Source organism: Arvicanthis niloticus, chromosome 12, assembly GCF_011762505.2.
Source record: "Arvicanthis niloticus isolate mArvNil1 chromosome 12, mArvNil1.pat.X, whole genome shotgun sequence".
NCBI classification, from domain to species: Eukaryota; Metazoa; Chordata; class Mammalia; order Rodentia; family Muridae; genus Arvicanthis; species Arvicanthis niloticus.
In genome coordinates, this window is record NC_047669.1 from 22,748,382 (window position 1) to 22,755,611 (window position 7,230).

General features: G+C 40.2%; 1 pseudogene; it reads left to right on the plus strand.

Annotated features, from left to right (window-relative positions):
* Positions 1 to 807: 807 nt before the first annotated feature.
* LOC117718122 (stefin-2-like) lies at positions 808 to 6,022 on the plus strand (annotated as a pseudogene).
* Positions 6,023 to 7,230: the final 1,208 nt, after the last annotated feature.

Sequence of the window (7,230 nt, forward strand, 5' to 3'; positions counted from 1 at the left end):
GTCAGAAGTTCAAGATTCATAGTGAGTTCTAGGACAGCCTGGACTATAGAATGAGTTCCAGGTGAGGCTGCGCTACGTGCAAACTTTTCTAAAAAAAGACATGGTGGCCCATGTCTTTAATCCCAGCACTTGGGACACAGAGGAAGGCAGATCTCTGTGAGTTCGAGACCAACATGATCTAAAGTTAGATCCAGGACAGCCAGGGACTGTTAAATGAGAAATCCCAACTCAACAAAACAAAACAAAACAAAACAAAACAAAACAAAACAAAACAACAAGAACAAGATAACCCAAAGAGAATCAACAGCAACAGAAGAAATGAAGGTGTTTTTGCCATGTTATTCTTCATGTTTGGGGATAAACATTTCTGAAAGTACAAGTAAAAATCCACCATAGACAGTTTTATTATCTTTATAAAGTTGGGTGGATCCTAAGCAACCAGCCTTGACATTATTAAGTATTCTATTTAAAGAACTCTTAGAGGTTTACCATATTAGAAACTCAGGTTATGTATGTCCCTCCTCTTATGACACAACATGGTGATATTTTTGGCACAGTGAGTGCAGGGAAGAACTCACCACACCTGAGTCCTGGATACACATGCTTGCTCACTTGCCCAAACGCATGTTCCCCCAACTCCACTCAGCATTTCCTCTCAGGGATGCAGTAAGACTTGTCTGAGGCCACACTCATTTTCCTAGTTCCTTTGATACTGAGGAGATAATATATTACGGAGGTGTTTACAGATACCTATAAAACCCTGACTCTTAGTGCTTGCTGGATCATTTCTTCTCAGCACCCTGCCTAGCAATGAATCAAGACATCATAATAACTGCAGGAGGCTTGTCAGAGGCCAGACCTGCTACACCAGAAATCTAGGAGACTGCTGAGAAGGTGAGTCAATGTAGTTCAGGAAAAAGCTTGGTATCAAATCAAACCATCATAATTTGATTCATAGTTTGACACTGTGGTAAGAGTATCAGATATCACCAAAACCAGAAATATATGGGTTTTGTTCAGACTTTGATACAGCTAAAACAGGGACATTAAGCCTTTCAGAGTAATTTTAACATCCCAATTAAAATCTGCCAAGCCTCATTCTTTACTGCAGCCTCAGTTTCCCCAGTAGTTGAAGGTGAATTCATGCTGGATCATCTCTACACTTCACATGTCTGATCCCAGGAGCTTTAATTACTGATGGATTTTCACAGTTGTACTCATTGAAGCTGATTTGTGAAGGCACCTAAGTTTATTAAGGATTCCTGAGATGATTTCAGGGTGCAGTGCCCACCAAACTATCACAGTCAAAATAGAACTCAATGTTTCTACCAAGTTAATACATGTTGCTTAACTATCATCTAAATAATAAAAATGCATCACATTATCTGTTTTATAAAAGAGAAAGGCATGCAAGTTATGGAGGTTGGTTTGCAATCTGTAACCTTATTTTCTTATACTATGTTGTTTTCTTCTCTGAAACCAAATTATCCTGGCAGACAAGATCAGTTTGGTTTGTTGTCTGTTTTTTTGTTTTTACGTTTGTTTCACACGTAGACTTGCTAGATGGTCTATCCTGCAAGTAACTCAGGCTAGCCTCAAACTCAAGGCACTCCTGCTGCCTCAACTTCTCAAGTGCTGGGATTACAGGCATGTGCCATCATGCTAGGCACCATCAGGTTTTATGTGAGTAGAACAGATGTGAGCCTTCATGCTTGGGGCACTGAACATTTTAGAGGTAGTCATAGGCCTAAAATTATTGACTAAATATTTAAGGCTAAATAGTTCTCACTCATAGGTTTATTTCAATAAATACCTTGGAGCATTTTATTTTTGAGGAATATGAAATCTTTATATCTCATTAGAATTCTCACATCATGTTGGTGTTCTCAACCTTAAATGTGCACAAGAGTCACCTGTCACTCTAGATAAATTACATATCTGACTAAAGAGGGCTAGACGGGACTGCATGTCCTTATTTCTTCCAAGGTCTCTGGGAGGGTGGGCACTTCTATTTATGACTTCACTTCTCTGTAGGGCCAGATATCCAGCATCCTATAAAATTTGGGGTATGTAGGGCCTTAAAATAGTATGCCAAGAAAAAGTTCTCCATTTACCTGTAAGAAGAAAGTGCTAAAAGGGCTAACTAAAGTACCATGCAGAAAAAGTGTTTCAAAATAAGTAAGCAAAGATGAGCCACAGCTGATATTTATGTTGACTGAAAAAACAAATCTCTCTGAGATGTTCTAGGATCCATGGCTGTATGGGTATAGACAGAAAAATACAGTTATTTGAAATAAAGATTTACAGCAGATTTTCATGATTTTTTAAAATAGTTGATCATCTGGTTATCTAGAATAGCTGGAGGTCTTGCTATTTTTCCAAGTGATCCTAAACTCTCAGGTTCAGATAATCCTTTTTCCTCTAGCCTCCCAAGTAATGAGGACTATTGATTGTGTCATCCTGTGGGCTAGGATAATTTTAGAGCATGATATCCTCATTAGTTATTTGAGGATTTCATACATACATAAAACATACTTTGATCATATAAATTTTAAGTTGGGAAGCTACTAGACGGGCTTATCTTGCTAATGACACAATCTCTCCACCACATCTTCAATTGTCTAGGCCAGCTGGACAATCAAGTGGGACCCTTAGACCCTGTGGAGAGGACTGAGATGAACGAGAAAATAAGGAGACACAGCAAGTAAAGAAGTCTGATCAAGCTGCCAAAATTTTTATTGTTCACACGGGTTATATACTCTGAAAACAGGATATGGGGAGGGGTAGGAAAGGAAAGAGGGCTTTGCAGGTGGAGGAAGCTAGCTGCAGCTGTGGGGTCTAACTAAGTTATTCACACAAAGCCTTTTTGTTACCAAGGGTTCTAAAAACATCTATCTAGCAGGATGTTGGCTAAATCTAGAGATCAGGAGGAAGGGTTACTAAGGGGGGTTGCTATGGGGCCTTGTTTGAAGCTCTGAGACAAGTGAATCATGGAAAGTAAGCAGAAAGAAGAATAGTAGATAGGAGAGCCAAGGGTGAGTGTTTGCCAAAAGTAAGGCCTTACCATGGCTTCCCACATTCAATGATAAAATTTATATAGAAATGTTTTCTTGCAATTTCAGACAAGCAGAAGGAGAAATAGATAGTAATGAAGTCACCTCACCCTGGGAAGGAGCTTTGCTGTTTTAAAAACCTTGATTTCTCTATCATCTCTCTCAGTTGATCTTGAAAGCCCCCAGGCAGGCAAGGATGCAGTCCATCCTATGTTTAGCTGATGAAACCAAGACTCAAAATGCTTAAGAGTCATCCAGATAAGAAACTAACCTATCCTTTCCCTTTGCACAGTCTCAGCACACTGGGGAGCTCTGCAGGAATGAGCGGAGGAAATGCAGCAATCTTGCCTTCTCTGTGGAAGGCAGAGCCTCAGACTTAAATCACCATTGAGAGATGCATAGCTAACAACTAGTTCATAGGGACATTACCTGAGTCTCTACTAGGATTTCAACATCTGACTACAAACTGTAGAAGCTACAGAAAGGCCTGAAAGAAATGGCCTCTATTACTCCCAAAGTAACAGTGCAGAGGAAATCAAGATGTCTAGGGAACATTATAAAATAAAACTTACTTAAGCACTTTTCATGATCACAGGTTTAAGACTAAAAAGAACATTAGGCATTGCTGCCAACCTCTTTACTTTCAGGTGAACAGGTACAGGGTGGTGGCTCAGCTCCCAGATGTCACTCATCTGTCCTGTCTTGCAGGCGACAGCCTGAGGGGACAACTCCCACTAAAGTGTTGAGAGGCAGAGAAGCAGGCTTGTAAACTGTGTATTTTTTAGGAAACATTGTCTCAGTCACAGCAATCATTCCCCCTACAGTGAACACCATGGTGCAGATACTACAGAAAGCCCTTGTTAAGTCAGGAAATTCAGTCTGCTCCTCCAAGATTATGGTCTGTTGGGTCCCCACACAGTGTTAGGCTGGAGGGGATTATTGTAGCCCTAAGGGCCCCAGAGGAAAAAAATCTCTACTATGTGTTGTTTATATGTGTCAAATACTTTGTATTTACTGATCAAACATAGACGTACCTATTTGGGCCCTTCATTGCAAATCAGGACTATATTGGTTTTTTGCTTTGTTTTTATTTTTTTTCAAGTGTGTGTGTGCATTTTTACTTTTGAGGTAGGTTTTATTGGGTAGCTACAACTATCCTGGAACTTTCTAAATAGACAAAGCTGCTCTTGAATAACATTTTCCTGACTCAGTCTTCCAAATTCTGAGATTAGAGGCTAGAGGCTTCAGCAGCTAGCCCTGGCTCATCAGCATCTCTGAGGACCCTCAGTAGGATGAGGTCCCCAGATTTGTGACTCAGGTAAACTGAGTCAACACTGCCCTAACATCGTCTCTTACTTTTTCCTCTTAAGATCAAACCAGTGCTTGAAAAGAAAACCAATGAAAAATATGAACAATTCAAAGCGGTCAAGTATAAAGTTAAAGTCGTCAAAGGACTAAATTACTTCATTAAGGTTAGATGCCGATCTCCCTCAAGCACTGATGTGATTGTTTCCTGTTGCCATAACTGTAGCTTCGTTTCTACCACTGGTCTTTAAGGCACTTGCTATTGGAAGACCTCGAAATCCATTGGATGGCAGCATAGTTACCTTGTTTTACCTTGTGAATACTGAAAGCTTTGTTCAGACTGGCAAGAAGTCAGTGTTATCACACACACACACACACACACACACACACACACACACACACACAGATCCCCACATCATGAACACACACTTTTTGTATGATGCACATCAGAATGACATATGTACTGGTAAACTTTGGTTAGTACCATTTGAAGATTAAGGTAGGAAGGGATATCAGAACACAATATCTACTCTAGAACACAAAACGTTTATTGTTCCAATAAAGAAAAAATTAACAGTTCTTATCCAGATGGCCTCGGCCCCAGGTTCATGCCCCCAAACCATTGGGAGTGTTATCCTGATGGAACCTAAGCTGCTTTATTTTTCCTTTCAAAGGAGGCAGCCTGGCAGGCATTCTCAAAGTAGGTTATAACACAACAGAGATACGGAGACCGTACAGTCCATATTCTCTAAATCCAATCTGAGTTTCTTTTCTCTTATCAAACTATATGATATTTTTTTCTCACAACTTAGAAGTCAGAAAACAGAATCACCGAAAACAAACACTGCTCTCTGCTCCTTTCCAGGCATCATGAAAATAAAATGTAACTCTGGAATGTAATCTGTGCCATGATTTTAATGAAAAGTACCATAAATCGAATCCAGATACAGAAATGGATCAGTGGTTAGGAGCACTGGCTATTCTTGCAGAGGACCAGGGTTTGGGTCTCAGCACCCACATGGTAGTGCTCACAACCATCTCTGACTCCAGTTTGAGGGGGATTTAACAGCCTCTTCTTACATCTTCAGACATTGCATACACATGATGCATTTAAATACAACTAGGCAAAAACATTTATACAAATAAATTGAACAAAATTCTTTTCTAAAAGGTATTAAAAAATACGTTTAAGAAATATGTTTTTTGTCATACTGTTAGCTTTGCTTTCTCCTAACATAATGGTGGATGGGAGTTCAGTTCACTGGTGCTGCCTTGGGACAGAAGTGTTGTTTCAGCAGAGCCTTGGCACATCAAGTCCTGACAAGAAGGAAGATCTGTCATACCATGGAGATCCAGGAAGATAATCTTCCTTCCTTCCTTCCTTCCTTCCTTCCTTCCTTCCTTCCTTCCTTCCTCCTCCTCCTCCTCCTCCTCCTCCTCCTCCTCCTCCTCCTCCTCCTCCTTCTCTCTCTCTCTCTCTCTCTCTCTCTCTCTCTCATCTCTATCTCTATCTTTCTTTCTTCTTTTATGTTTTTCAGATGGATGTAGGTCATTGTTGTTACCTCCACATAAACATCTTCAGTGGTATTTCCAGAGAAAATGGTTTGACACTTCATGGTTACCAGACTAACAAAACCAAGAATGATGAGTTGCCCTACTTCTAAATAGCACATTCCAATGTGAACTCATCCCTTTCATTGTAATGAGATGAGGCAATCAATAAAAAAGTATTCTTGAAATAACTGTTTTCCTCTATCATTACACAGTATTGTTTTGACCTTTACTTCCTAGATAATTATTTTTAAAAATGGGATGTTGCTAGGAGCTAAGACTCCCTCCTGCCTGAGAGCAAATGTCAGTTAAGTAAATAGCTGGAGTTAGGGAATACTTTATTGCCCTTTTTCCTGAGAGCAAATGTCAGTTAAGTAAACAGCCTAAGTTAAGGAATACTTTATTGCCCTCCTGCCAGGGGAAAAAAATATTAATCAGATAAGCAGCTTGAGCTGAGAAATATTTTAATTACCTTTTTGCTTGTGAGAAAATATTTAGATATGTAATTTGGGCTAGGAATTCTTGAGGGCTTAGAGAACTTTGCAATTATAGGATGACCCTGGACCCTGACTGTTAGATGACCCTCCTGCCTGCTTGTTTTTATAACGGTAGCTCAAACAATAAAGTTTAAGCACTTGATCAGACATTCAGACAGGTGCTTCTTTGTGTCTCTTGTCCTATCATTCTTTTGCCCCCTTCCCAAGGGTCTCCTTGAATCCCCGTGGGCCAGAGCACTTGGCACCTGACGTGTGGCCCTTTGGGTTGGGGTCTGATCGAATGTTGCTTCCACAGGGACGTTCCTCAAGCATAGAATCAATGCTTTTCCTGAGAGAAGAGAGAAGATTCACATTGTGATTGCCACAGAGTTGCCCACCTGTGAGACTGATCCGGTGAAGGTAAGAAAAGCAACGCAATTCTAGGACAAGCATTAAGCAAACCTGATTTGCTCTTAAAGGGTCTTAAAGAGTCCTTCAAGGCACAAGAATTAAGGGTTAAGAAAAGGGATCTTTAGAAATTCTTTGATTTCATTGGTGTTGTTTCCTCAAGAAGGAACTATTGATGACAAAATGCTATACCTCCTAAGGAGGAGATGAAAAGTTAGACCTTGAAAATAAGAGAAAGGGCTAAAGCAGTTGTCTGCTCTCAGGCATGTTAGCAAAAGAAAAGGAAAAGCCTATTTCATAGCCTTCCTGGGAGCAGGAGAGAATCAGGAGATTCTCTTTCTTTGGCTCCTACTGGAGAGATTCTTAGTTCTGCTTTTTCTGCCTATTGTCTGTCCTTGGTACACCAATCTGTCCACGTGTGTCAGTTATCTGTCTTT